Genomic DNA, 16,661 nt, shown 5'->3' on the forward strand with positions numbered 1-16,661 from the left:
GGGTGCTTGCAGCACTCTCTGATTGGACTAGAATATGGTTCGGCTGTGTTTTCGTTTTGCAACGAAATTGAAAATGGTTATTCATTTTTGGTTATTTGTGTTGATATATTGACTGTAATGTAATGAAGCAAAAGGTACTGGGTTTTTTCTCCGATGGTGAATATATTAATTTCAGGGATTTCTTTGTAGTTTTTTGTTTAAAATTTTGTTTGTTTGTTCGTTGTAGGATTGTTTACTGCTATTTTTGTATAATGATATTAAATTCTATCTCAATTTTTTCTATTAATCTATGGAACATGCTATAGTAGGCTACTACAGTAGATTCCCTCTATAACGAAAACTGAAATGGCGGACTAATTACCTCGTTATAAGCGGATCTCGTTATATCAGGAATGAATAATGAGACTTCGCCATCGTAAATTGTAAATTTCCTACAATATTCAATATCAGTCAATAAATAAACAAGAAGAAGTTTATTGCAGGCGGCGAAGTTTATTACAGCACTTGCCTCGATAATAACAAAGATGTTGGGAATTTCTTTATACAGGCAGTTGAAGTGTTCATTTATAATTTATAGCCATTACTTCCCTAGAAACAGGTAAAAAACATTCTTCGTTTTTATTTTTCCTCGTTATAATCAAATATGCCTCGTTGTAGAGGGATATAGTTCAATAGGAATTTCATCGGACATCTAGTGTACCTCCTTATAAGCGAAACCTCGTAATATCCGTGTTCGCTATAGAGATTCCATTGTAATTTATGTTGTGTAGGATGGAATAAGTTATGTACAGTTGGCCGGTATGTGTAGGAAATAATAATGAACCAATACTCACAATACTCATAATTGAGTATCTTTGAGTATACCCACAATCCGCAATCCTTAAGATTGTGGATATTGACTTAGCAAGACAAAAGTTTTTATGTTTGTGTTACTTTAATTTTAATTCATTGCTATTTTGTTTAATTTTTAATATAAAAATTTGTTTTAATATTGTTTTGTGGTTATCTTTTGTGCCATTTTTTTATCACAATTTTAGAGAAATGAAATTAAAAAAAATTGTTAATAACAAATTAATGAACATTTATTGCAAAAAAGAGTCATGCAGATGTTATTATTTTTATTATTTTTATATGTGCTACCCCAAATAAATAATACATTGAAATCGGTCCATTATTGACGGAAATATCCACCACTTTTCAGTTAAGGTCGCTGTAAAAATCATTATTTTTTAAAATATTCTATAATTTTTCTATATTTATAAATGGTATTGTTAGATGTAGATGATTGTAGATTTGATAGATGTAGGTACTCGCGCACTTTAAATGTTTATATTCTTCTTCTTCTTCTTCTTTTTGTATAGACATGACTCTGTCTGTTTTTTCAATGTGCCTCTAGTAAGTTGTCGTTCCATCGTTTTCGTGGTCTTCCCACTGATCGTCTTAGTATTGGGGAACCGTCTCTCGCTGTCCTGACTATCTTATTTGTTTTCATTCGGCTAATGTGGTCATTCCATTCTATTCTTCTGTTTCTTACCCAGTTATTAATGTTATACACCGTGCATCTCCGTCGTATATCTGTACTTCTAGCTCTGTCCCATATAGAGTCTTACATCGATTTTTCGAAGGGTTTTCATCTCCGCTGTTTCGAGCAATCTTTTTGTCCTCTCTGTGATCTTCCATTTCTGTTTCGAGCCTTCCGTAGCTAGATAGTATGATGTCTAGGTATTTAAACTCCATCACTTGTTCTATTATCTGACCTTCTAGCTCCAATTTACATCTTATTGGATCTGCTGTTATAACCGTGCATTTTGTCTTTTGTGAGGAAATTAACATGTTAAATTTTCTGGCGATTATGTTGAATTGGTGCAGCATACGTTGTAAATCATCTTCACTTTGAGAGATTAGTATTGCATCGTCCGCATAGCAGATTATTTTAAGTTGTTTTTCTCCCATTTATTGGTATCCTTTTTTAGTTCTAACTTTTTTTATTATTTCGTCCATGATCAGGTTGAACAATAAAGGACTCAAGGAATCCCCCTGTCTTATCCCATTGCCGGCTTCAATTGGTTCAGTTAATTCATCGTCCACTTTTACTTTTATTGTGTTGTTAATGTTAATATTGATTAAACAAATTTTGAATTTTTTTATTTGAAAAAGTTATCTTGGCAAAAATGGTCCTAGAAAACCTGTTTTTCGAAACAGCATTTCAAAATTTTTAACCCCGGCCATGTTATTAACAAAAAAAAAACAAATTTCAACAATACTCAAACGCCAATTTGGAGGGAAATTTAATTGACATTTTGATTTCTCATAGCAGTTATCGAAATATGCATAAAAACAAGAAAAAATGAGACTATGTAAAAGTGTATACTCTATCGACAACAGCCGCGTTTTTAGAATTGAAAAAAAAATGGTAATATTTAATAAATAAATTAAATATCTCATAAACCATTGAATATTTTCCAACCAATTTTTTTGCTTTATTCTAGAAGCATAACGCTTCTTTCTCTGCAAAATGCATTTAGGTAATGCAAATAATATTTTTTTGCAAATTTGTTTTTCAATCTTAATTTACAATTATTTAAATAAATTAAGGGTCAAATTTAATTTAGTAAGTTTTATATGAAAGATTGTTCCTTCAACTTTGCAGAAAAAAATCGTAAATACCTTCATAAACATATGAATTACCGCAGCAGTTAAAAAGTGAATTGTGTGTAAAATTGAATAACTTATTTTAAATGTTTAACCGAGCGATGTCATAATATTTCTATTTTAAATATCAAACGCTTCAATTACTTGAGTTGAGTTAATTTTGTCGCTCTAGTTTCTCCCAAAACGATATCCGAAACAATCGCTGTGTTCTCCTTTTGCGCTAATTACCCCATTGTTTCTGTCTTCGACGTGTTAATCATTAAAATCTCGCTAATTGCATGCTTTTTGTTCTTTTCAGGTAAGAATTTGAATGGACGTGCCGTGTGCTTGCCGTGCCGTAGTTGCTGACGCAAACCTTTAGAAAGTAAGTGCTCAAAAAAATTCAAATCGGCGGATTAATAAGTAGGTATGAATTTTTTTACCTACTTACGTATATACAGGTCGAAACTATTCGTTGAGAATTTATCTTAAAAATTTGTTTTTTTTTGCGAAAAATAAACAAGAAATTACAAATAGAAGAGTTAGTATTATGTTCTATAACGTTTTTAATATTTTTATACAAAATTAATAAACACATAATATTTTTCAAAATTTCCTACTGCAAGTTTACGTCCGACCAGAATAGGAATGGACAATGGACATACATAGACAATGAGCATACTTTCTTTGCCTCCTTTATATTCAAATTTTTCAACAAATTTCTTGTTAGGTTTATGTTTGTGCAAAGGCAAAAATTTGTCATAACTATAAATTAAATGTTTGCTGTAAAGGTATAATTTTATCAGTCTTGCCAAATACATTTCTAGTGATAGACCCGAGTGATAGTATCGTCGCCCCCGCTAGCGAAATTATTCCGATTCGATTTTTTTGCACAAACTTACTCAAACAGAGGTCCTTATAACATATCCACAGGGTGCCGGGCGGTGCCGTGGTCGAAAAATTGTTTAAACAATTTGTTTTAAACAAATTCACAAAAATAATTTTTTCATTTCGAACAATATTGTTTTAGATAACTTGGGTCATTCTGAGCAAAAAAGGTCTCCTGTCATTTTTCTCTAAAATTGATTGTTGTCGAGTTATATGCGATTAAATATTTGAAAAATCCGAAAATAGCCATTTTCAAGGCTTAATAACTCGATTAAAAATTATTATTATGGAATTCAAAAAGTGACCAAATCAAGTTTCAAACCCCTTCTTCAAGGTCCTGAAGAGATTTTTGTCATTTTATTACAAATCTGTTATTTTTAACTATTAACAATTAGCGCTAAAGTCCAACTGTATCGTCGCCCCCGTAAGTGAAATTATTCCGATTCGATTTTTTTACACAAACTCGAAAAGAGGTCCTTATAACATATCCAAAGAGCGGTGCCGTGGTCAAAATATTTTTTTTGTGAATTTGTTTCAAAAAATTGTTTAAACAATTTTTCGACCACGGCACCTCCCGGCACCCTGTGTATATGTTATAAGGACCTCTTTTTGAGTAAGTTTGTGCAAAAAAATCGAATCGGAATAATTTCGCCAGCGGGGGCGACGATACTGCCCGGTCTAATAAGAATGTTTCGCAAAATGTCTAGAAAAAATTCTAATAGCAGATCTAATATCAAATTAGCAGATAAAAAAGCAAAATCATTATAACTTGCACGAGAATTAGAATTTATTGAATTAACACATTAACATTGCGAAACAGGCGCATTAGTACAATTAATTGAGGTCAAACGGCAAACAGGTGTATGTTTTCAAAAAACTTTTGATAGTGTGTAAAAATATATTTTATATCAGCTAAGTACTTTCAACACATAACGTGCCATCATCAGAGCTTCCTAAAAGGACATATTTAATATAAGATTTTTTTCATATAAAAAAATTAGTGAAAAACTTACGTCCTCTTAAAATACCTTCATAGAAGAGCAATTGCTTAACAACACAACAAAAAACATGAATACTGGGCAAAAGCCACAGATATAGGGTAATAACCCTTTACAGTGAATAGAATCACATCTAAATTCTTTTATTAATTTGTAAAGACAACATGGCTGAGTCAGACCATTTTGAGCCCACGTGAACAGCAGATCAGCTGAGGAAGACTGTCAATTATTAAAATGGTAAAGAAGGAACTACAATCTTATGCGACCTCTATATTCATAAATATTAATTAAAAAATTGAAAATGGCTAAAAAGCCATGTATAGGTTAAATGAATTTAAAGTTAAGATACTAAATTTTAAAGTTAAATTTTCAAAAGATTACTATTATTACTATTGAAGTGAAATGTTAACGTGTATATTATAAGTTATCAAAATTCTCCCAAAAACAAAACTGTTATAGTTCGACCAAGTGTAGAAGTTAGATGAAATCAAACCTAGGAGAAATATCATTTGACAAGCTCAGAGTCCGAAAGCTGTTATTTAAATTTTTTTTTTAAACCGTATTGATTAATTCAGACAAATAACAAATATTTATTTGTTTAAAAAATATGTAAAAATGAACGAAAACTCAAGAATACCTAAAAGTAATGTTCAAAATGGGCTCAAAATGGTCTGACTCAGCCATGTTGTCTTTACAAATTAATAAAAGAATTTAGATGTGATTCTATTCACTGTAAAGGGTTATTACCCTATATCTGTGGCTTTTGCCCAGTATTCATGTTTTTTGTTGTGTTGTTAAGCAATTGCTCTTCTATGAAGGTATTTTAAGAGGACGTAAGTTGTTCACTCATTTTTTATATGAAAAAAATCTTATATTAAATATGTCCTTTTAGGAAGCTCTGATGATGGCACGTTATGTGTTGAAAGTACTTAGCTGATATAAAATATATTTTTACACGCTATCAAAAGTTTTTTGAAAACATACACCTGTTTGCCGTTTGACCTATTTAGAAGTGTGTACAAGTCTTGCAGTCTTTTCCAATTCAATTAATTGAGGACACGTAATTTAGAGTGCCACGTGACCAATTTTTGACGAATCATGGAAGTATTGAACATACCCGCGTAAAATATGAAATGATAGAATCAATTATTGAAAAAATATAGTAAATTTGTTCAACATAAATATCAAAGAAGAAGAATAAAAAAGAATGCACGTGCTTTTGCATTAAATTAGTCATCCGAATTTCGAGAATCGAGAAAAAATCCTTTCTTTACGGTGATTTCGATTTGAGATAAAACCATTATTCTTGTTGTTTTTTAGCTGTTAAAACCACACCAGGATGAGAAAAACTTCCTAAGCTAATGCTTGGAGTATTACTCATCAACTTATACATCACGGCGCAACTAAATAGAGGCCGTACCTATCCTAGATTTAAAGGTTTGAAGAGATTTCTGCTTGAGAACAGGGACGGATGTCGTTGGGTTATATTATTTGTCTCGAAGTTTGAATAGAGCAGTGTTTTTCAATCTTTTTCATTTCACGACCCCTTTACAGGTTGAAATACTCTGGCGATCCCCTGGTGTCATAGAAAGCCAAAGAAATAATTTAATTAAAAACTGCATATATTATATTAGGTAATATTTTTTCCTATTTTGGTATATTTATGTTTTATTCACGCGGGCCAAACATTAAAGAACATTTTGCTTTGCAGTTTGACGAATATACAGATGTTTCCGCCTGTGCACAGTTTGTAGTATTTGTGAGCTTTGAAGCAGATAAAAGTATCATGGAAGAAATCTTATTTTGCAAAGCACTTCGTGCAAATACTATTGGCCAGTGTTTGCACGATATGTTTTTGGAACGCACTTGCGACTACAATATTGATTGGAAAAAAATGTATAGCTATTTGTAGCGATGGCGCTAAAGCTATGACAGGCAAAAATAGCGGACTCATTGCAAAATAAAATCGATAATGCCAAACATATCCTGCACATACTGTTTTCTTCATCGACAGGTTCTAGCTGCTAAGGTAGTACCTTCTGACTTAAATGACGTACTCAAGGAGGTAATAAACATTGTAAATTGTGTCAAAGGTAAAGCTTTGCAAACCCGGTTATTCAGAATCGTTTGTGAAAATATGGCCTCGCGTCATCAAAATCTCCCTCCTATATCACATAGATATCAGGTGGCTGTCCAAAAGAAAAGTATTGACAAGAGTTCTGAAACTGAGAGCTGAATTGTTAATGTTCTTACAAGATACAAAATCTAAATATGCTTACCGTTTTTCGGACCCTTTTGGTTCTTGAAATTAAGCATTTTGATAGATCTTTTAGCCATCTTTAGACAAGAAACTTCAAGGAAGAGAAGAGAATATTTTAACAGCTAAAAATAAAGTAAAAACATCTCACGCAAAACTTCGTTTGTGGTCAACCATTCTGCAAAACAAAATGTTTGAGTCTTTTTCATCCGCGTCATCAAAATCTCCCTCCTATATCACATAGATATCAGGTGGCTGTCCAAAAGAAAAGTATTGACAAGAGTTCTGAAACTGAGAGCTGAATTGTTAATGTTCTTACAAGATACAAAATCTAAATATGCTTACCGTTTTTCGGACCCTTTTGGTTCTTGAAATTAAGCATTTTGATAGATCTTTTAGCCATCTTTAGACAAGAAACTTCAAGGAAGAGAAGAGAATATTTTAACAGCTAAAAATAAAGTAAAAACATCTCACGCAAAACTTCGTTTGTGGTCAACCATTCTGCAAAACAAAATGTTTGAGTCTTTTTCATCCGCGTCATCAAAATCTCCCTCCTATATCACATAGATATCAGGTGGCTGTCCAAAAGAAAAGTATTGACAAGAGTTCTGAAACTGAGAGCTGAATTGTTAATGTTCTTACAAGATACAAAATCTAAATATGCTTACCGTTTTTCTGACCCTTTTGGTTCTTGAAATTAAGCATTTTGATAGATCTTTTAGCCATCTTTGGACAAGAAACTTCAAGGAAGAGAAGAGAATATTTTAACAGCTAAAAATAAAGTAAAAACATCTCACGCAAAACTTCGTTTGTGGTCAACCATTCTGCAAAACAAAATGTTTGAGTCTTTTTCATCTGTTCAGAAGATTGATAGAGATAATGCAACATATCAAAGTTTTGCATTATCGGCTCATATTCCTTAGATCTGGCAGATGTCACCAAAAAAAAATTGAATGAATGTCTTCTAGATTTAGCTGTTGATGGCATGCTTAAAATGGAATTTTATTTGCAAATTTTGAATGAAAAGAAAACACCAATATCCAGAGCTGGCAAGGGAAGCTTTTAAATTATTAGTGCAATTCGCCACTTCATACTTGTGTGAACTGACATTTTCTTCAATACTAGACATTAAAACTAAAAAGAGAAATGGACTGAAATTAGAAAATAAATTTAATATTAACCTTTAAAAAATAGCACCACAATTCGATAAACTTTCAAAACCAAACAAGTACATCCTTCCCACTAAAGTTGTATTCTAAAAACCACAACTTTTGAACCACACAGATTGAAAAACACTGGAACAGAGTATTAATATTAATACATATTATATAAATTAAAATTGTCATGTCACTTTGTTTTTTTAAATACAACAGTCTATCCAACTTTGGACGTAGGCCTTCCCCAAATCTTTCCATTTCCGTCTGTCCTTGGCTGCGCTTTTCCAGTGAGTTCCTGCAGCTTTTACAATATCGTCCTTCCATCGCATCTGATGTCTTCCTCTTCTTCCTGTCCACGGTTTCCAGTTTTGTATTTCAGCATTTCATCTTTTGCCTTCCTGTCTCGCATTGTGGCCGGCAAATCTCCACTTTAAGCGCTAACACAGACGGCGCGGCGTACGTCGACTGAACCCCCGCTGAGATGTCGAAAGCGACGCATCCCTTACTATACGTTGATGCAGCGACACCAGGCGCTCTTAAAATTTTTGTTGCATCGACGTTCCCGCGACCCATCCTAGAAACCATATGTCGCCCTAATGTCGCCAATCGGTTTTACGACTTGACGGCATATCATAAATGCGTGTATCGTGGTAAAACACAGACGTTTGAGCTGTTTTCTAGCGAATTTTGTTGTGAGTGTTGCCAAAGCTTGTTTAATGATGGAAATTACAGACTTGAACTATATTTTGACTTGAATTTTTTACTCCCATATTCAGTGACATTTTTTTACTTTTGTTTTCTCTCTTATCCATTTTTTTGTACACAACACTCCTGGTCAAAAAAATCCGGACAACTTAAAAATGGGTCATTTTTGATGTCTCGAATTTCCTAAACCTGTTGTCCGATTTAAGTGAGTTTTTAATATATTAGAGCCTTATTCTTTATCAATATCCCTGTAATAATATTGTTGCTAGACAGGCAAATTGTCATTGTATACCGAGTGTACCTATCAAACCGGGTGTTCTTTCTCAAAGTTCACCATACCCGCAGGAATATTCTAGTACATATTTATAGAATACTGAAATTAAAACCCAACTATAGCCTCAGGTTTTCTAACATCGTGTTTTTTGGTTCATTCGCTTATGTTGGATAATAAAAAAAGTTAGGTACCTACTTTAACAACTAGCCATGTTTTTCATCAAGACAGGGTGTTTTTAAATAAGTATAACAAACTTTAATGGGTAAATGCTCGCAAATGCTTTGTTTCCGAGATACGGGGTGTTAAAATTTTTCTTACAAACTGATTTATGTATTACTCTAAAACCGGTTCAGATATACAAATGAAATTTAGTTGGTTTTAAGAGGTAGTTATCGCGCATTTTTTGCCAATTTATCGCGAATACGGGTAATATAACCCGTACGGGTAATGGTCTGAATTTTTTAAAGAAAAAATTAGTACCCCCTGATATATTTCAAATTAAAAATTATTTTTAAATTTCTCGTTGAATTTACAACAAAAAATCTTTCTTGCCTTTTTTTCGATGAGGCGCCGTTTTGATGCAAAAATAAAACATCTTAACGCTTACAAAGTAGTCTAGGCGCCAAATAGAGGTCACCGTGTCATTTTCAATTCTGATGGACAAACTCAACGGTTTCTTATGGATTTTGGGCTGCTGATTACGAATTTCGAGGGGGGATTTCGATCCGAGTGGTCAAAAAATTGTTATAAACAATTTAATTATTTATAAATTGTTTATAAGGCTCTGGTTCATAAACTAAAAGAGATAAAAAAAATGTTTCAAATAAAATTTGTTCCCGAATAAAAAACAAGGAAACAACCGTTTACTAAACTTAAATCCGACAATTAGAACTCAAGATATTGTAAAATTAGTGCACAATGCAAATTGCAAATTGCAAAATAAGTATTTTTCGAAGCTTTACCGATCGTAACTCGGCTTCTACTCATGCAAATGAGCCTTGTAAGGTGTGCTTTTAAAGCTTAATTAAGAGGTTTCCAAACAAAGTTTGTTAAATTATTTGATCTTCATTTGTTTTAAAGTTATACCCGTTTGAAGTTATAATTTTCTTAAAAAAATTGTACATTAATTTGTTTATAAAGGTTTCAAGTAAACTTGAGCTATAAACATTTATACTTTAATTAACAATAATGATAAAACAACTCAAAAGGAACAATTTGAGCTTACGAAAATGTTCGTAAGTTTATTTTTGGCTAAGATGTCGAAATTTTAATGGCGCGCTATGAGGCGCAAGATTGGCTCACAGTCAAGTAAGTATGTATTCTTCGACGCTTTATCGATCGTAACTCGGCTTCTACGCATGAAAATGAGCCAATATATGATATCCATATAAAAATGGATCGAGTTCTTTTGCAGCATCATCATTGCATATAAAACGAGCATTTATGATGTGGCGGCATACACACAATTGACGAGACTTGATGATGCTGCAAAAGAACTAGATCCACTTTATATGGATATCATATAGATAATTAGACTGTGAAGCCTCAAAAAGTTTTAGTTTTACTGCCCACAAGAACAGACTTGTACCACCATGTAACTGTTAAAATATCGCTAAGAACTTATGCAGATGTAAAAAAGCTGATATTCCCTGTATATCTCTATGCAGATTTGCAGATGCATGAAAAAAATGTTTGTAAAAATAGTATTAATAAATAATATCAACTATCTTTTTAGTCATACTTCTGAAATATTAGTTTTTAATGTTTTTTTCTCATTTAGTGCAAAAAATAGAAGACAGTGTAAATAGAATGAAAGGTGATACGAGGTACAGTATGATGATTTAATTATAAGAATTATATGATAAAATTTTATTAGGATCTTCAAAAATGAAAAATGAAGATAACGTATGTATACATAGAAATTATAATTTGCATCGAGAAGTTAGCGCGTGAACCTTTACGCGGTGAGCCGATCTTGCGCCTCATAGCGCGCGCCATTAAAATATCGACATCTTGGCCAAAAATAAACTTATGAACATTTTCATAACCTAAAATTGTTCCTTTTGAGTTTTTCTATCATTATTGTTCATTAAAGTATAAATGTTTATAGCTCAAATTTGCTTGAAACCCTTATAACAAATGAATGTACAATATTTTTAAGAAAATTGTAACTTCAAACGGGTATAACTTTAAAACAAATGAAGATCAAGTAATTTAACAAACTTTGTTTGGAAGCCTGTTAACTAGGCTTTAAAACGACACTTTCTAAGACTTATTTTCATGCGTAGAAGCCGAGTTACGATTGATAAAGCTTCGAAAAATACTTATTTTGCAATTTGCAATTTGCATTGTGCACTAATTTTAAAATATCTTGAGTTCTAATTGTTAGAGTTAAGTTTAGTAAACGGTTTTTTCTTGGTTTTTTATTAAGGAACAAATTTTATTTAAAACATTTTGTTTTATCTCTTTTAGTTTATGAGCCAGAGCCTTATGAACAATTTATAAACAATTAAATTGTTTATAATAATTTTTTGACCACTCGGATCGAAGTCCCCCTCAAAATTCGTAATCAGCAGCCAAAAATCCATAAGAAACCGTTTAGTTTGTCCATCAGAATAGGGATGTTCACAAAAAATTAAAAAGTCATTTCAAACATGTAAAACGATTAAGAAACACCCTAGGAATAATTGTCCAAAATTTCAACAAAATTGAAAAAGCCTTTATATAAAAAATCTTTACCTGTTTACTATTTACCTGTTACTGTTTACCTGTTTGACGTTTCAGGTCATTTTATTTTGTTCTCTTCTTGTTTTATCAGGGTTAAAGTGGAGTTTTATAGTGAATTTGTTTAGTTTAAAGTGGATAGACTGTTTGTAAGGACATATTTTGGGTTTTACAAAAATAAACAAATAAAATGGAAGAAGGTTTTCAGAAAGCCGATTCGTATAAACTACCGACTGTAGTGTAGATGTAACAATGGTGTATGATTTATTGGCATCTTATAAAAAAATAAATCTACCACAGCTTTACTGAGTGTATATCCATATAATTTTCCATGTCTTCTTTAAGCTAAAAAAATAAATGCTTAATACTCCACAAAAAAAAATAGAGAAAGTTGTATGCATGCATTGTACGCATGCATATTGTATACATACATTGGCTGGTTATTACTTTACCTTGGTTAGGTGTATTAAAAATATTTTTATTCTTCTTCATGTGCCTTGTCCGTTGTGGACGTTGGCTATCATCATGGCAATTTTAATTTCATTTGAGGCGTTTCTGAATAACTCGATCGATTTTTGTCCAAATCATTGGTGTAAGTTTTTAAGTCATGAGTGTCTTTTCTTCCGGGTCCGCGTTTGCTCTCTATTTTACCTTGCGTTATCAGTTGGAGTATACGATATTTATCATGCCTCATGATATGACCGAAATATTTAAGATTTCGTTTCTTAATTGTAAAAGAGATTTCTTTTTGTTTTCCCATTCGACGCAATACCTGTACGTTGGTGTGGGTCGTCCAGGATATTTTGAGGATACGTGGGTACACCCACATCTCGAATGCCTCTAGCTTTTTCATTACTGTTTCCATTATTGTCCAGGCCTCTGCGCCATATAGCAAGACCGGAAATAATAACATTTTAGCAGCCGCATTTTTAGTGGGAGAGATATTCTGTCGCAATGGGTGAAAATATTTCTCATGCATGTTGTTAAATGTTGCTATGTCCTTTTCAACTCTAGATCTTATTTCGGTTGTTTCGTATTTCGAGTTGACAACTGTTCCAAGGTAAAAAATATTTTTGAACTTGGGTATTATACATTTTCATTTCAACCAATCTTTTCACTAAATTATTAATGATTTTAATATAATATAAAGTCATACCTACATCCACATGTAGTTATTTCAAGGTTTACTTTTACTGTATGTATTATTAGAATCCCGTTTTTAGGAATATCCCAGTTTAAGGAATATAAATTTGAGGTCCCGAAACTTTTTCATTTACTCTTTAAGGGGGTAGGTGCAAAATCTTGGTCCAATGCTAGTTAAATTCATTCATTTTTTTCGAATCCTGAGAAAACTAATAAGTATTTTTGAAAAATGTAAATGCAGAAAGAACAATTACATTATTACCAAGAGCCGAAAGTCTTTGGAAAACTTCTATAATGTTTATTTTATTAAGTTAGTTCTTTAAGTTAGTTATTTTAAGTTCTAGCTGCAACAAACCATTTCTTGTTCTGTTTTAAATTGGCTGGAACGGTAATAAAAATCTTGTCAGAACTGTTTTTTGATGTATTTACACACCCAGAAACAAAACACCACTTATTTGGCTTTTTTTTTAATAATTAAATACGTAAAAAACTGCGCACATTCAAATACACTGAGTAAATAAGTATACAAAACTAGTCGTCGATCAAAGACGTTACGACTGCTGACGTCACAGACCATAGCCTCGCTGCAGGGTACCGTTTTTCTAGCCTCCAAGAAAATCAACATTATGAACTCATTTATCTTAAAAATATACATTTTTAAACAGTTTTATGATTGTTACGTTTTTATATACCTTGTAATCTATTGAATTTAACTATATTTAAAAATTGAACATCCCTATTGAATATGACACGGTGACCCCTCTGGCGCCTAGACTAAAGTATTCGAGGTAGTTTCCATATACCTACATAGAAACGTATTTCAAATATTTGGTAAACGTTAAGATGCTTTTTTGCATAAAAACGGCGCCTCATATGAAAAAAAGGCAAGAAAGATTTTTTGTTGTAAATTAAACGAGAAATTCAAAAATGATTTTTAATTTGAAATATCCTAGTGGCGTACTAATTGTTTCTATAAAAATTCAGATTATTACCCGTATGCGCGCCAATGTTTGCAAACCAACACAGTTTGATTGGTACTCCTGGTATGCAATGACAATTTACCTGTCTAGCAACAATATTATTACAGCGATACTGTTAAAGAATAAGGCTAAAATATATTAAAAAAAAAGGAACAAAGAAACTTGGAATTAATTACTCTTATACAAAACGGGAAAATCTTTGACATATTGCGGAGAGCACGTGGAGTAAATAGTCTAGGCGCCAGAGGGGTCACCGTGTCATATTCAATTCTGATGGACAAACTAAACGGTTTCTTATGGATTTTTGGCTGCTGATTACGAATTTTGAGGGGGGATTTCGATCCGAGTGGTCAAAAAATTGTTATAAACAATTTAATTGTTTATAAATTGTTCATAAGGCTCTGGCTCATAAACTAAAAGAGATAAAACAAAATGTTTTAAATAAAATTTGTTCCTTAATAAAAAACCAAGAAAAAACCGTTTACTAAACTTAACTCTAACAATTAGAACTCAAGATATTTTAAAATTAGTGCACAATGCAAATTGCAAATTGCAAAATAAGTATTTTTCGAAGCTTTATCAATCGTAACTCGGCTTCTATGCATGAAAATAAGTCTTAGAAGGTGTCGTTTTAAAGCCTAGTTAACAGGCTTCCAAACAAAGTTTGTTAAATTACTTGATCTTCATTTGTTTTAAAGTTATACCCGTTTGAAGTTACAATTTTCTTAAAAATATTGTACATTCATTTGTTTATAAGGGTTTCAAGCAAATTTGAGCTATAAACATTTATACTTTAATGAACAATAATGATAGAAAAACTCAAAAGGAACAATTTGAGGTTATGAAAATGTTCATAAGTTTATTTTTGGCCAAGATGTCGATATTTTAATGGCGCGCGCTATGAGGCGCAAGATCGGCTCACCGCGTAAAGGTTCACGCGCTAACTTCTCGATGCAAATTATAATTTCTATGTATACATACGTTATCTTCATTTTTCATTTTTGAAGATCCTAATAAAATTTTATCATATAATTCTTATAATTAAATCATCATACTGTACCTCGTATCACCTTTCATTCTATTTACACTGTCTTCTATTTTTTGCACTAAATGAGAAAAAAACATTAAAAACTAATATTTCAGAAGTATGACTAAAAAGATAGTTGATATTATTTATTAATACTATTTTTACAAACATTTTTTTCATGCATCTGCAAATCTGCATAGAGATATACAGGGAATATCAGCTTTTTTACATCTGCATAAGTTCTTAGCGATATTTTAACAGTTACATGGTGGTACAAGTCTGTTCTTGTAGGCAGTAAAACTAAAACTTTTTGAGGCTTCACAGTCTAATTATCTATATGATATCCATATAAAGTGGATCTAGTTCTTTTGCAGCATCATCAAGTCTCGTCAATTGTGTGTATGCCGCCACATCATAAATGCTCGTTTTATATGCAATGATGATGCTGCAAAAGAACTCGATCCATTTTTATATGGATATCATATATTGGCTCATTTTCATGCGTAGAAGCCGAGTTACGATCGATAAAGCGTCGAAGAATACATACTTACTTGACTGTGAGCCAATCTTGCGCCTCATAGCGCGCCATTAAAATTTCGACATCTTAGCCAAAAATAAACTTACGAACATTTTCGTAAGCTCAAATTGTTCCTTTTGAGTTGTTTTATCATTATTGTTAATTAAAGTATAAATGTTTATAGCTCAAGTTTACTTGAAACCTTTATAAACAAATTAATGTACAATTTTTTTAAGAAAATTATAACTTCAAACGGGTATAACTTTAAAACAAATGAAGATCAAATAATTTAACAAACTTTGTTTGGAAACCTCTTAATTAAGCTTTAAAAGCACACCTTACAAGGCTCATTTGCATGAGTAGAAGCCGAGTTACGATCGGTAAAGCTTCGAAAAATACTTATTTTGCAATTTGCATTGTGCACTAATTTTACAATATCTTGAGTTCTAATTGTCGGATTTAAGTTTAGTAAACGGTTGTTTCCTTGTTTTTTATTCGGGAACAAATTTTATTTGAAACATTTTTTTTATCTCTTTTAGTTTATGAACCAGAGCCTTATAAACAATTTATAAACAATTAAATTGTTTATAACAATTTTTTGACCACTCGGATCGAAATCCCCCCTCGAAATTCGTAATCAGCAGCCCAAAATCCATAAGAAACCGTTGAGTTTGTCCATCAGAATTGAAAATGACACGGTGACCTCTATTTGGCGCCTAGACTAAAATATCGGAACTTCAAAAACTAAATATTAGAGAGTTATCGAAACCCTAAGTTAAAAGTTCCTCTATTACAGGATCTTTTAATAAAGGACAAATACAGGACACGTCTAATGAGAGTTATCGGAAACGTATTTTAAGGAATCTTTTATTTTGACAAACGACATTAAACTTTAAATCCATTTATCTAATACAAAAATAACCTAAAATATTCGTTCCCTTTATTTTTATTTTATTTGCTCTGTCTTTACATCTTTACCAACGAATTCTTTACCAAACTGATAATTTATGGAAAAGTAATTAGAAATAGGCATTTTACCCGGAACAAATGATGAAGAAAAAATAGAGTTGTTAGTTTTGCATAACATTATCGGTGTAGAGTGTAGAGCAAAACCATCAGTATGGCGAGTTTAATTTGAATAACATAATTTGAATAAATTTTTATCAATTTAGCCAAAGAAAGACACGTGGGTGAATATCATAAATAAGAGGGTTAGGTTAGTTGGATATTCTACACAAAATGTGTTTAATCGAATTGAAGTTAGATGTATTTCTATTTTCTCGACATAATTTGACAAGATATGTCAAAATAAGGAATCCTTTTTAAAAGATTTCTGTCCTCTATTTTTCCTTAAATACGG

General features: G+C 31.9%; 1 protein-coding gene across 3 annotated transcripts in view; it reads left to right on the top strand.

Moving 5' to 3' along the window:
• The first annotated feature begins 2,949 nt into the window (after window positions 1-2,949).
• Window positions 2,950-16,661, top strand: part of LOC114339668 (CCR4-NOT transcription complex subunit 6-like) — a 243,199-nt gene continuing 229,487 nt past the window's right edge. For all 3 annotated transcript variants that reach the window (XM_050657232.1, XM_050657233.1, XM_050657234.1), the window contains exon 1: window positions 2,950-3,016. The gene's annotated coding sequence lies outside the window, so the exon portion shown is untranslated. The remainder of the gene's footprint in view (window positions 3,017-16,661) is intronic.

This window comes from Diabrotica virgifera, chromosome 7 (assembly GCF_917563875.1).
Source record: "Diabrotica virgifera virgifera chromosome 7, PGI_DIABVI_V3a".
NCBI lineage: Eukaryota > Metazoa > Arthropoda > Insecta > Coleoptera > Chrysomelidae > Diabrotica > Diabrotica virgifera.